General features: G+C 42.8%; 1 protein-coding gene and 1 pseudogene across 1 annotated transcript in view; one reads left to right on the plus strand and one right to left on the minus strand.

Moving 5' to 3' along the window:
• LOC138511205 (uncharacterized) overlaps window positions 1–13,829 on the minus strand; it is a 761,242-nt gene that overhangs the window by 390,356 nt on the left and 357,057 nt on the right. The window lies entirely within an intron of this gene.
• The window catches only part of LOC138510660 (long-chain-fatty-acid--CoA ligase ACSBG2-like), a 502,504-nt pseudogene that overhangs the window by 104,676 nt on the left and 383,999 nt on the right, over window positions 1–13,829 (plus strand).

A 13,829-nucleotide genomic window follows, 5' to 3' on the forward strand; every position in this document is an offset into this window, starting at 1 on the left:
ATTTCAATTCACAGGTCTTTCTGGCTTTGCCAGTCCTGAAATTCCCCCGGAGCACAGCAGTTTTGAGATCATCAAGGTTACTATTAGCTTCTGAAAAATGCTCACCAACATAGTAGCCATGCCTGGGTCATTTTATGCACATAATCAAGTAAACAAAATGGCTGGATGCACATGTAAAACACCCCATAATCTTGTAGTCCTGCCCCGTGTGAGGTATCTTGAATGTCTCTGAAATGTTGATATGTTGGCAGGTTAGGCATCTTTTGTTTCTGCAAGGCACAGTTCCAAAATCTGTGCTATTTGTGTGTAGTTTGCTTCTGAACATGATTCCCTTCAATTTGGCTGGTTGTCTGAAAGCGAGGAGAGGCATCTCCGGAAAAACTTCTCTCAGACTTTCATCTTATTGCAGGTTTGGTTCGAGATCCAAAGCAATCTAGCAGAGCGTTTCCAGCTCTGGATTGGATGAGAGGCATGACTACCAGTGTCATCCGGGTTTGTGTCTCTTTCGCTATCGATTCTAAGTGGTTTTTCCAGTGGATACGTGGTACCCAATGAATCTGGCTGTCCACTATTCTGTGGTTGTATCCACGGTTTATGAAGTTTGATCTCAAAGTTTGTATATTTTTTTCCAGGTCTCTTGGGCTTGACCATATTCGATTGTATCTTATATTGTAGCGTGTTTTGAGCGCACTGGGTAGAAGTTGTCACCCTTCCAAGTAGCTGTCACTTTTTGAAGTAGCTGGCACGGTCGGTTGGTTTGCGATATACTGTGGCCTGTAGCTGACCATCTTTTATTGTTATGGTGGTGTTGATGAAATTTACTTTTTCAGGAAAGTAGGAGAGTTTGAGGTTGATGGTTGCATTAAATCCATTATATTGTCTGTGGAAGTTAAGGTGGTGCTGTTCCTCAGCAGTCCAGATCATGAGGATGTCATCGATGTAGCTCAGGTATCTCAAAGTTCTGCAGTCACAGGTGCCAAAGAAATCTGTCTCTGATTATGCCATAAATAGACGAGCATACTGCAGAGCCATTCAAGTACCCATGGCCGTCCCCAGCATTTAGATATAAGTATCAGTACCAAATAGTTGTGGGTCAGGATGACTTCTTTGCACTTAGAAGTGTATAGTATCAGCAAGTGGGTTTTGATCGCCACAAGCATTCTTACATGCCTAAGTGCAATTGACGTGGGTAATGTGTTTATAGAGTGACTCCATATCCAACGTATACACACCTTTTATCGTTGATGCCACATCTGAAATTAAGTGGAATATAAACGGCATACTAGAGAGAGAGGAGGAGTTGGAGTGGATTTCAGACAAGACTAAAGCATATCTCACAACAGCACAATCCATGATATCCACGTTCTATCTTCTCCCAAAGATACACAAAAGATTGGTTGATCCTCCAGGGAGACGTGTAGTAGCTGCCACAGGGGGGCTACTTCAACCGTTCGGTGGCTATATAGACCATTTTCTTCAACCCCTAGTACAAGCCACATACATAGAGTCTCCGGAGGATAGCTCAGGGGCATCGTGCTCCCTTGGAAGCAAGACAGTGTGGAGCAACACAGGTTCGATCCCCTGGTCCGCGTTTACAAACCTCTGGATATTAAACGCATTATAAATAACCAATTACAATTAAAGATACCACACACTTTTCGCAAATACTTGAAATCATCCAACTTGCGAGTGAAGTCATCTTATTTACTATTGATGTGTGTAGCTCCTACACTAGTATTACACATGATGTGGGCCAGGAGGCAATAGAATGGCTACTTTAACAAGCTGATGCCATAGGTGCTAACAAAGAATTAATTGTGATCTTATTAGAATTCATTGCACAGAATTCGTATTTCAAATACCAAAATCAATACTATCCTCAAACATCAGGGACCTCTAAAGCCCCTGTGTATGCCAACCATTTTATGCACAGGGCCACTCCTATCATAAATCACCCAGTTTGGCACAAGTATTTAATAAAATGGGTCAGGTACATTGATGACATCTTTGCCGTTTGGCATGGCACCCTTGACACTTTGTGAGACTTTCTTACATTTATAAATTAAATTGACCCTTGCATTCAGTTTACTGCAGAAATTGGTACACTCAATGTACACTTTCTAGACGTAGAAGTGATGGCCACCAACAACAACATATCAACTACATTATTCAGTAAACCTACAGACAGGAATAACCTTCTTCATCGGATGAGTTTCCACCCCCCAAACACGCTGAAAAATGTTCTGTATGGGCAACTGTTAAGGATTAAAAGAACTGTTAGCGATCCAGAGGAATGCAAATTGAATTCAATAAGATGGTGAAGAAATTCAGAGATAAAGGCTACTCAATGAGTGACTTGGATACAGCTGTAGAGAAAACTACTAGTCAGCCCATAGCGACTCTACTACAAATGAGACCTAAAAAGACCACTCCACTAGTGTCTAAGTGTTGTCTTCAGAGCAACAAGGTAAAACCGATAGTTAATAAACATTGGGATATATTTGAGCAACGCAGGGCGTTTTGCGCAGTCACGCGAGAGATGGACTCAGGGCTTCTCTTCTAACATAATTCTCAAAGACAGTTTGAAGCGACACACATAACATTTTGTGCGAGAAGATGTGCTTCGAATGACAAGTAAGATTAGGTCACTAAGGCATTACATTCAAATATCTGGCTTGCACAAATAGTAGCATCTGATGGAAATTAACTGCACTTTCCTTTAGCTTTTTTATTTGTTGATACCGCTGTACATAGACCACTGAACACGAACGTGTTCGATTGTTTATGCCCAGCATTTGTGTCATTCAGACACACTTTCATCTTAGATTCAACACCAGGCATGAGTGGGTACCTATATTGAGGGTTGCACAGTATAAATGGTGTTCTCTTTGCTTTGATTGAAGGACTATGATCATCATGGCGGTATGTTGCATAGTAAGTTTTAGACAGCTAAATTAGTATGTTATATTTTATTTATATCGCGCTACATGCACAAGTGCTGTAAACTAAATATAGTGTGTATCTATCTTGAACTTTCGCTAACCCTGTGTCTCTATCTATTTCTTTTCTCTTTTTTATTTTACTTTGTCTTTGTTTTTGTTCCTTGTCGTTCTTGTCATTGTAATTTTTTATTTTTGCCATGTTGTTTAATTTATTTACTCAACAATTTGCTCTGTGAACTACTGCATGGTAAACGCGTTATTTACTTTTGTTTCAATGGAAATGGTCTTGGTTATGATGCTTTGAACCATGATACCATGGGTTGATTGTAGTCTATTTGATGACATGTTGGTGATGAATATTTGTTTATTTGCACAAAATCACAGGTGGTGTACTCTAACTGCCATTTTTGTGAATTGTTGCAATGATGTCTAACACAATTCAGTCATTTTTGGTTTCCTGTACATATATGGGCCGGGCGACGGGCATATTTTTGGTTGTAACGTGTATAGAGCTACTGGCCTTGATGATGGACAAATGGTCCGACATGCATTGGCATTAGTAGCTTTTTCTGGCAGAGGCTGCATACAGTATTCTTAAAAAATTGGTAAAATCAACACAAATGGTGTTTTTCGAAAAACTAGGAGTGTTTTGGAGTATTAATTGGAGTTTATAGTTAAGCAAAAAAGAATGTATACAAGAGGTTTAAACATCTCGAATCTAATGTTTACCTAGTGACTGTACTAGATTAAGGGTATGAAAACCAGCACCAAAGGTGTTTTGACCATGGTCCACAGTGTTGTTCCATAATCATGGCTGCCTGTAATGTGCTGCTTGGGAGGTGGCCTATATCGTCCAGTTTGTTGAGTAGAACAGTGCTGTCTTGGATGTAGCTGGGAGTCTCCCTTACCAGTGGCTTCAAGATATTCTTGACCCAGCCAGAGATGTCCTCAGTCAGACACAGAGATGATTGGGCGTCCAGTGTTGATTTCTTTATGTATTTTGGGGAGCAGGTAGAAAGTACCAGGTGCTGGGGTAGGTGGTACGAGGCCTTGAATATGTTGCTGGAAGTCATTCAGAGGTTTCTTGATGATCTTGTTCAGTTCTCGTTCATATTGTTTTGTTGGATCTTCCTGTAGCTTTTTGTAATATCGTGTGTCAGAAAGTTACTTGTGCGCCTCCTGCACCTAGTTGCATGTGTTCAATATGACAAGCACGCCTCCTTTGTCTACTGGTCTGATTCTAATGCTCTTGTTACTGTTCGGAGATTTTAAAGTCCCCCTTTCTGGAGATGTCAGGATATAGGAATGTTTAATACGTTTGTCCAGTATGGCTGATGTTGCTCTTTGTTTGAGGCTTTTATTGTATGGGTTGCGTCCAATATTCCCACCCTTTCCTCATGATTGTGATTAAACACAATCCTGAGATGGTATTTGACACAAAGATAGCACACTGGGCTCCACGAGTCACATGCGTAACACATAACTGGTTGTGTATTCCATTTTATCGCCTTCTAGAGGCACAGGCCAGATATGTTGATGATTGTGCTACCACTGATATTGAAAAGGGACAGGCCTGACATATCAAGTCTCAACTGGACTGCACTTCCTATGACTGACACTAACCCATTCTGTACTGCCATCCAGAGAGCACTAACAGGGTGGGCTGTTTCTTCTTTCCCTGCTCTTCGGTTCCACTGGCCCTTGACGCATTCAACACAGTGTTCCATTTAGACCTTCAAGATTGCAATGTGTCGGGGAGTTCAACATCTAATACATACCTCTCTGAGCAAATCTACAAATTGGATACAGACAGGCATAAATAACAGGGCGTTTCCAGGAGGGGCCTTGTAAGCGGTAATGTTGTAATGTGTTCCAAAGACTTCCTTCCATCTTTGCCTGAGAAAGTGGAGGAATTCCACAAAAGGTCGCAAATATGCAAAATAAATGACTTAATTTTCCTAATTAAGGTATCAACTCCTTGTTTTCTTTTGGATCAACATTATATTCAACCATTGGCTAACACGGTACAAGCAAACTGTACTATAGATGGATGTATGTCACATCATTCTTCCCACTCTTCTTGAAAAAAAGAGCTCCAAGGAGCAATGATAGAGATGACCTTGATCTACAGTCACCACTGAGTGTTCATCTGAAAAGGTTTCACCAGATACTGTGTTAGATGGGTATTTCAAAGTTTAGGAATCTTTGGACGGAATCCTGGAGTCCATCAGAAAAAGCGTTACAGAAGGTAAGTAATTAGATCTATAGACACTCAAAAAGGGATGAGAGACAAAGAGGACAGCAACAGTCCCGTTGGACAAAAAGGCAAAAATGGAAACCATTTGCTTTGTGTTCTAACAGGGATGGAAATGGGAAAACTGGATGAGCCTAGGGCAGATGCAGAGAAGCAACAGAAATTGCAGTCGGGTGCAGTAGGAGATAGCTTTGTGCTAGTAGGGCTGATTTCTTACCTGCCCTGAAGGCTCCACCCACGTATTCTTTGTTGAGCTGCTGTTTTTAGAAAATAAACTTAGCTCCACTGAAAGAAGCGTGAGGCCTCAGGGTTGTGGAATATATTTAAAAAATCTACTTCTCAACGGGACAAGATGTCAGATAAATCTATTTGTCCCTTAAAAAATCTACTGACACTGTGTGGCCTAAATGTATTCATTCTGGCATACAGACATAACAACCACGCTATTATATATTTGATAACTGTGGAAATACCAGATAGATATAATACTTAGATATTAACACATCACAGCATATAATGGCCTTATACTTCCAAACAAAGAAAAATAAAGCCTATCATATGTAAAATACATACATATATGACATGGGCCACACAATTAAGCACTTCAGAAATAATGCATTCCTTTATTACCAAAACTATCAAAATCCTCAAAATAAAGCATGTAGGTTTCCAGGTCCTACTGTCGCAATATATTGTTCAGATTCTTTTTCACTTTTCTTTGATCATTGTGGAAGGCGTGAGTAGGAGGCGCTATGAGTTGTAGGGTCAAGCAGGTAGGTTTGATCTGCAGTGATACAACTGAGAACATGACACTAGGGTCTTGCAACTGATAAGGGTCGAAGGATGGGGTCTGCACAAAGATTTAAGGAACTTTACTTTCTTATCACTGATATGTCAATGTTTTAGTATGACCACAACTCCAGATGGTGTGTATTTGATTGAAAAAGTGAGGTGATGCATGAATTCACTCAGAAAACTGCAGCACATTTCTATTCACAAAAATCGAATTGCATAATTGTTGCCACTCAAATAATCTTCTTAGTTCCAATAAGCTGAACCAGGTCCAGACCTCTTCTCAGGAGTATTACCACCTCGTACCAATCCAACCTCTAGCTCGGTGAGATAAAGCCCCATCCTCCAGCATTACAAATGACCCCACTGAAAGTTCTTTCCATTGGCCAGAGTATTACACTTGTTCTTAGTTCGCAACAGCCCTTTTCATGCTGTGGCCTTCCAAGATCAGGTTTCAGCCAAGTGCATTTTAATGGACAAATGCAGTGGGACCAGCATTTCAATGTCAAAGGAGACTGATTGCAATTTTGAAAGGTGAAGGCCTTTGATAAGACCACCCACGTTAGCAATAGACTTCGCCCAACTCAATGCAAGCAAACATACACTTGCTGGCGACATGCACATGAGTGCTCACTGCAAACCTGGCATCTATGTTGATCCCAGATGCAGCAAGTTGTTTAAAAGTCCATCGAACGGGAGCAGTGATATCTGAGAGATGGCAACTTAGTAGGGGCACTAGACAGGGGTGCCCCTGGTCCCCGATGTTGTACATTTTGGCTCTGGAGCCCCTGGCGATATACCTCAGGCAACAATATGACACGATAGGTATTGAGGTAGGGGGGGAAAGACACATGGTATCCCTATATGCGGACGATTTGTTATTATATTTGAAATACCCAGAAGAAAATCTTCACTATATTCTGGAGGTGATGGAGAGGTATGCGGGGCTGTCCGGCATAGCGGTGAATCCCCAAAAATCTAGCATATTCCCGTTGGGTAGTTATGAGGGAACCCCTGTAGAAAGATTACTAGTGTTGTCAATACCATGGACGGTTAGTTCCTTCCGCTATCTTGGAATAGATGTGCATCATACGGCGGAAGAGGAACCTAGACATAATACTGAGATAGCTATTGAAAAAGTCCGTAAATCTATGAAGTTTTGGGAGAAGCTGCCCTTAGCAATGATGGGACGAGGGGCGATGCTTAAGATGGTGGTCCTGCCTAGGCTTCTGCATTATTTCAGTAATATTCCATATATGATTCCCAAGAGGTTTTTTGTTAAACTGAACGGACTGTGCAGAGACTTCCTGTGGCATGGCACCCGGAACAGAGTGGCGCTATGGAAGTTGCAGAATTTCCATGAGAAAGGGGGGATCAAACTGCCTAATTTTGAGGTTTATTATGTAGCGGGTCAATTACAATATGTGGCCACATGGCTCTCCGATGAAACGACCCCTGAATTTAGGTTGTTTGGGCGAGACTGTACCCCGTTCTACTTGAAGGAAATGTTCTGGTTGCCTGAGTCAGAAATGAAGGAGCGCCCAGGGATGATGATGCTAGGGTGGAAAATGTGGCGGCGAGCATGCCGGATGATGGGGGACCCGCTTCCGTGTTCCCCGCAAGTACCGCTGGTTGCTTAGGCAGGGGGTGACAAGCAACTAAGGGTGATTGTCAGATTCTACTGGGAGTCGGTCGGGCTGGTAACGTTAGGGGATATCTGGCAAGAGGGGACCATCAAGGATTTTGAAGGACTAGGGGAAGAGGCGGGATTGCATGGGGGCCAATATGTTACGTATCACAGGTTGGTGCAGAAAATTCTGAAAATGTGGCCTGAGACAGTATTGGCGGAAGAACCAGACGCTATTATGGGAACGATATATGACATAGCGGAGGGAGGGCATGAGATTTCGAGATTGTATGAAATGGTAATGACTAAGGTTGGGAAAGAATTGACGCATTTGAGATTGGATTGGGAAGTGGAGGTGGGAGCCCAGATGGATGATGGGATGTGGGAGCGTGCCCTAGGATACCATAAGAAAGTATCAAGGAATGCCCGATTGAAGCAAATTCAACTGTATGTAACGCATAGAGCATATATGACCCCTCTGAGGATATCTAAGTTTAGAAATGCTGGGAGACAGGCATACCCGGCATAGTGCGACGTGGAGAACGCTGACATGACACATATGTTTTGGTCATACCCAGTAATCGAGTGTTTCTGGAGAGGAGTGGCACAAAAACTAGCTGGAAAAGGGGTCACGCTCGTCATAGACACGGCCTGGGCCTGCCTGCTGGGAGGGTTTCCCAGGTCACGGAAGCTTAAACATGTTGGGAAATTGAAAGTCTTGGCATATGTGCTTGCAAAGCGGAGGATTGTTATAGGATGGAAAAAGTGTCACGGACCACGGGTGGAGGTGTGGTGGAGGGAATTGCAGAAATGGGCGGAGGCTGAAACTGTGGTATGGCAGGAGGCAAGTAGCATCTATGGGGAGGAAGAAGTGGGTACCCTGATGGCATGGAAATCATTAATAGCTGAACTATTTGGAACAACATAGGATCCAGCGGAATATGAGGAAAGCGATACCCTGCCTCATGCAGCGGATACGGAGTGTGGAGGACAAACAGGCTCGTAATGGGGGGTGGGATTGCGGGGGCAGTGGTCAAAGACTGACTGATGTTCATGTATTGGTTGAGAATTGCACTGCGTGTTTGGTTGTATTTTTTTTTGTTTTGTTAGTTTGTATAAATTTAATAAAATTCTTTAAAAAAAAAAAGTTGTTTAAAAGTCCAAAAGACATACTTAGGCTTTACCTGTGTCTAATTTCCAGAGGACTATATGTTTATAAAATCTTGTTACCCCTGAAAACAAAGAAGCTCTCATGGGAGTTGAAAATAGGAATTCCACACCACTGGTCCTGGCACTTGGGCGGATCTAGGATTTGCGAGCTCCTGGGCAGAAGAGATCCTCTAATTTGCACATGTTGACATAAGTAAGATCACAGAATATTATGCCACCGGCAGTGACATCATCTTTGATCATTGAGGGCGGGGCGCCATGGGAATCTACATTAAAAGAGGTTTCCATAAGCAAGCCAGATTGACTTCTGAAGACTTGTCATTTTGGCAGATAAGCCACAATAAGATAAAATGATTTGCCGAAGATCATACACTTTATTAAAGTGGTGGAGACAGATTTAGGTCCAGTCAGCATTTCAGCCCCTTGGCCAAACATATCTTCTAATCTCTACTTTTAACTTTACTAAAGAGTCCGCCATTGAGTTACTTTTCATCTAAAGGTAGCGTTTGCTCAAGATACCAGGCTTTCCATCACCAATTCAAATATCAAAGAAGATGCTGAGTAGTTACATTCGTATTATGCCACTGAACTCCTTTCAAGTAATTGCTGGGAATGTAGGACACAAGTATTTACCGAATACATTCCATCTCAAGATTTCACAGAAGCATTAGCTAAGGATCGCTGTGTTAATGAAAAGTAAAACATGACTCTCCATTACTTCAAAATGTCATTCAGCCACATAGCTCAAAGAGTACACTGACGTTATATCCATACCTCTGTTCTCAATCTGGATGTCCATTGTCTTAACTTAAATGGGACTCTGCCTGTCTTCCTCTCTGAAATCGTAATGACCTACATTAAATGTCAACACCAATACATCCTTGGATATACTCCCCCGATTTATGGCAGTCTTACCTGCATATGAATGAAATTCCACATATCACTGCTCTGACCATTGAACTGCAAAACGATTAATTTGTCTGTGTCTCATTTATGAAGATATTGCTATACCGTTTGCCGTGAGTAGCCATCTTGGACTTTCAAAAACGAGTACGTGTCTATATTACACAAGTGTCCACTTTGGAAGTAAGAGCGAGGCAAGTTTGGCAGAAAAAGTCACAATCCACAGCACGTGTATGACAAAATTAAACTGTGAGCACCAAGGCTGCAGGTGTCCGGAGAGTGTGGAAGTACTGCCAAGTGCAATTCAACTGTTGTAGATGCAAATGTAACACGAGCAAATCCCAGTCACAATGCACCGAAAAAAGCACTGTAGATAAGGGCATGAAGTCCAAAGAATTAATGAGAAATGTAGCCTTAAGTGCAACAGATTTATTCACAGAATAGCCTGACACGTGTTTCGAGTCTTGACCGACTCTTCATCCGAGGCTTAATTTAGAATGGGACCTGAAAAGGAATTCATTGTGGACAATGCCAAGAAACATCTCAAGGCTTCGCAATTGCGGTAGGTCTGGATGGCATTTCAATGGGACTGAACAAGTAGAAACGGCTACATTTCTCATTAATTCTTTGGACTTCATGCCCTTATCTGCACTCCTTTTTGGCGCAGTGTGACTGGGATTTGCTCGTGTTCCACTTTGGAAGTAAGATATATGCAAAGCCCCCTCTGCCAAGATATTGATTATGAATCCAATCTTATTTGAAAGAACTTGTCAGAGTTACTTTGAGATCATGATCTTTGGCTTTCATCAAAATAACCAATGCAGGAACAACACATATATTGAATCACTCGTGACTCACAACCTGTCATCATTGTGTAATTCTTGGATACATCTCAAAATATACATTTGTTGTACACAGACTCTCGGCGCACTTAGTCTGTATGTCATCTCTATATATATTTAGTCCCTGTTATTGTGTGCCTGTATGCATGAATATGTCAAATAATTACAACAGGTTATCATATAGTGCCTAACACTCTCAATGTTTATGCCCCCAAAAAGTGGAGCCGGTCGTATCAATGCATTATCCTCAAAATCAAACATCCAAACGAAGATCTAATGGATGTGACTGATCAGGCAGAATGAATCCAGAGATTGCTTATAATTAGCAACCCAAATCCCATTCAATATTCACAACCTAGGTATTATTGCGGAATATCTATCAATCCAAAACATTTCCCCCGCTTTTAGGTATTTCACTATTTCCAAGATTATGATGCACCTTTGTCAAATGGTGTGTCGTGGATCTCTATAATGGATCGCCACAGGAGATTTCACTTTCATGGTTCTAATGCTTGAATTGTGTTCAGACCAACAATGTTTGCCTTTGCGGTGTTAGCCCAACTTAGCACAGTCCACAAGGACACTTAATTCCATAGAACACATTGATGGAGTCAAAGCTATGAGATGAGATTCCATCTTCCAAGTGAAGGCTGCCCTTGCAGTTCATGCTGTTACTGTAACAATGTTGGGTGTTGTTTACTGTTAATTTGAGACCAATTCACAACCTTGATTTATCCTGTCAGCTGCATCTGCAGTTAAATGCGTAGTTATGAATTATTTTCATGCTGACACTTGTCTGGTTTCTTCATGAATGGAAGTGTGCAGTTCCTTACAGGGCTCAAGTAGCCTTACTTCATTATTTTGTTACCTATTCCAATTCTTTATGTGATATAAAATGCTCCTTGCATGTCTTATTTAGATACAGAGCCAGCTGCCCCATCTGAAGGCCATCGTGCAATACCGGCATGAGCTGAAGGAGAAGAGACCCAACCTGTACACGGTAAGACAACCTCCCCACACCAAGTGCATGAGCTGAAGGAGAAGAGACCCAACCTGTACATGGTAAGACAAACTCCCCGCCCCAAGTGCATGAACTGAAGGAGAAGAGACCCAACCTGCACACAGTAAAATAACCTCCCTGCTCCAAGTGCATGAGCTGAAGGAGAAGAGAGTCAACATGTACATGGTAAAACAACCTCCCTGCACCAAGTGCATGAGCTGAAGGAGATGATTCCCAACCTGTACACAGTAAGACAACCTCCCTGCACCAAATGCCTGAGCTGAAGGAGATGAGACCCAACCAGCACACAGTAAAACAACCTCCCTGCTCCAAGTGCATGAGCTGAAGGAGAAGAGAGTCAACATGTACATGGTAAAACAACCTCCCTGCACTAAGTGCATGAGCTGAAGGAGATGATTCCCAACCTGTACACAGTAAGACAACCTCCCTGCACCAAATGCCTGAGCTGAAGGAGCAGAGACCCTACCTGTACACAGTAAAACAACCTCTGTTGCACCAAGTGCATGAGCTGAAGGAGAAGAGTCCCGATCTGTAAACGGTAAGACAACCTCCCCACAGCAGGTGCCTGAGCTGAAGGTGAAGAGTCCCAACCTGTACATGGTAAGATAACCTCCCTGCACCAAGTGCCTGAGCTGAAGGAGAAGAGACCCAACCTGTACACAGTAAGACAACCTCCCTGCACCAAGTGCCTGAGCGAAGGAGAAGAGTCCTAACCTGTACATGGTAAGACAACCTCCCTGCACCAAGTACATGAGCTGAAGGAGAAGCGTCCCAACCTGTACATGGTAAGACAGCCTCGCAGCACAAAGTGCATGAGCTGAAAGAGAAGAGAACCAACCTGTACATGGTAAGACAACCTCCCCACACCAGGTGCCTGAGCTGAAAGAGAAGAGACCCAACCAGTACATGGTAAGACAATCTCCCCGCACCAAGTGCATGAGCTGAAGGACAGGAGAACCAACCTGGGTATGCAGTAATAAAATTGCAGTAAAAATGTCACCTTCACAAAACAATCTCTGCAAAAATGTTGTGGTTTGACCCGGTAAGGGTGTACCCCATTTAACATTTAAGGGGAGCAGGGGTTGCGGGGGTGTCCCCCGCTCTCCTTAAATGGTATAATGGGTCTGGTGGTTGCAGGGGTGTCCCCTGCATCCTTTACATGGATTGGGTGGTAAAACCACACCCTTTTTGCTGCAATATTACATTATTGTACATGGTGAGACAACCTCCCTGCACCAAGTGCATGAGATGAAGGAGGAGAGACCCAACATGTGCACTGTAAGACAGTGTCAACACTTTGAGAACCTCCAGTTGTCAAAAAAGCTGCAAGAGAAGCGTCCATTCAGTAACAGAGCGGCTCTCTATAAGTCCATCCTAGTCATACACTTTAGAATAACTATTGTCCTTGTGGTGAAGTGTTCGTAACGTTTACCACTCATCCCACCTCCTACTAGTGCCTCCTTGTCCCTGTTCCACATCACATTACTTACTATATGAAGGATGTCTGACCTTTCACCAGGCAGACATGTATCTTTGGTAGGTCTTTCTACTATTTCCCCTCCTTTTGACCCGTCCTGTTTTTTGTCAGGACTATGGTCACCCAGGTCGGGCAGTGCGTGCAACTTTCTTAAAAACCAATGAGGCCACCGGGCATGGCTGTGTTTGGAGCTGGGGCCTCCAGGATACATGCAAGAAAAGGGGGCATGCACCATTGAAGAGCAACATCCGTCGGCAAAGAATATGCCCAAGGGCTTATCCCGGAGCCAGAGAAGGAATCAAGGGAACTGAAAGACCAAGTAGCCCCTTACACTTAAATGGAGGCTATAGAAAGTGTGGGACAGCCAGTTAATACAGTAAAACCGAGACATACCTTACAATTATTAACAAGAAGTAGAATCCTGTTTGAGAAAGAAATAGTCTTGACTGGCAAATATTTACACCTTGGTTTTGAGAGAGGAAAGTGGAATCTTTGTTTTGCAGAGGCCACAGAGTCACTTGTGCCACCTCAATTGAATTTGGGATCCACCATGCTCAGAACACCTTAACTCTAAGGAAGATGGGTTGTTTTTTGTCTGTATTTTTTAATTAAATGATCAAGGTACATTCTGCTGGATAGCAATCCGATTTAGGCAAAGCTACATATTCCTTTCCTAGCAAGGTGATGCCTCAAATGTGGGCCATACTGGCTGGTAAAGGCCTGCCATCTCGAGGTAATGGCCCTCTCAGTTAGCTTCTTGGAGCTGTCTCTGTTGGCTTCCTCAATGCTCAGTGCCTGATA

Source organism: Ambystoma mexicanum, chromosome 6p, assembly GCF_040938575.1.
Source record: "Ambystoma mexicanum isolate Mex_15411 chromosome 6p, UKY_AmexF1_1, whole genome shotgun sequence".
Taxonomy (NCBI): domain Eukaryota; kingdom Metazoa; phylum Chordata; class Amphibia; order Caudata; family Ambystomatidae; genus Ambystoma; species Ambystoma mexicanum.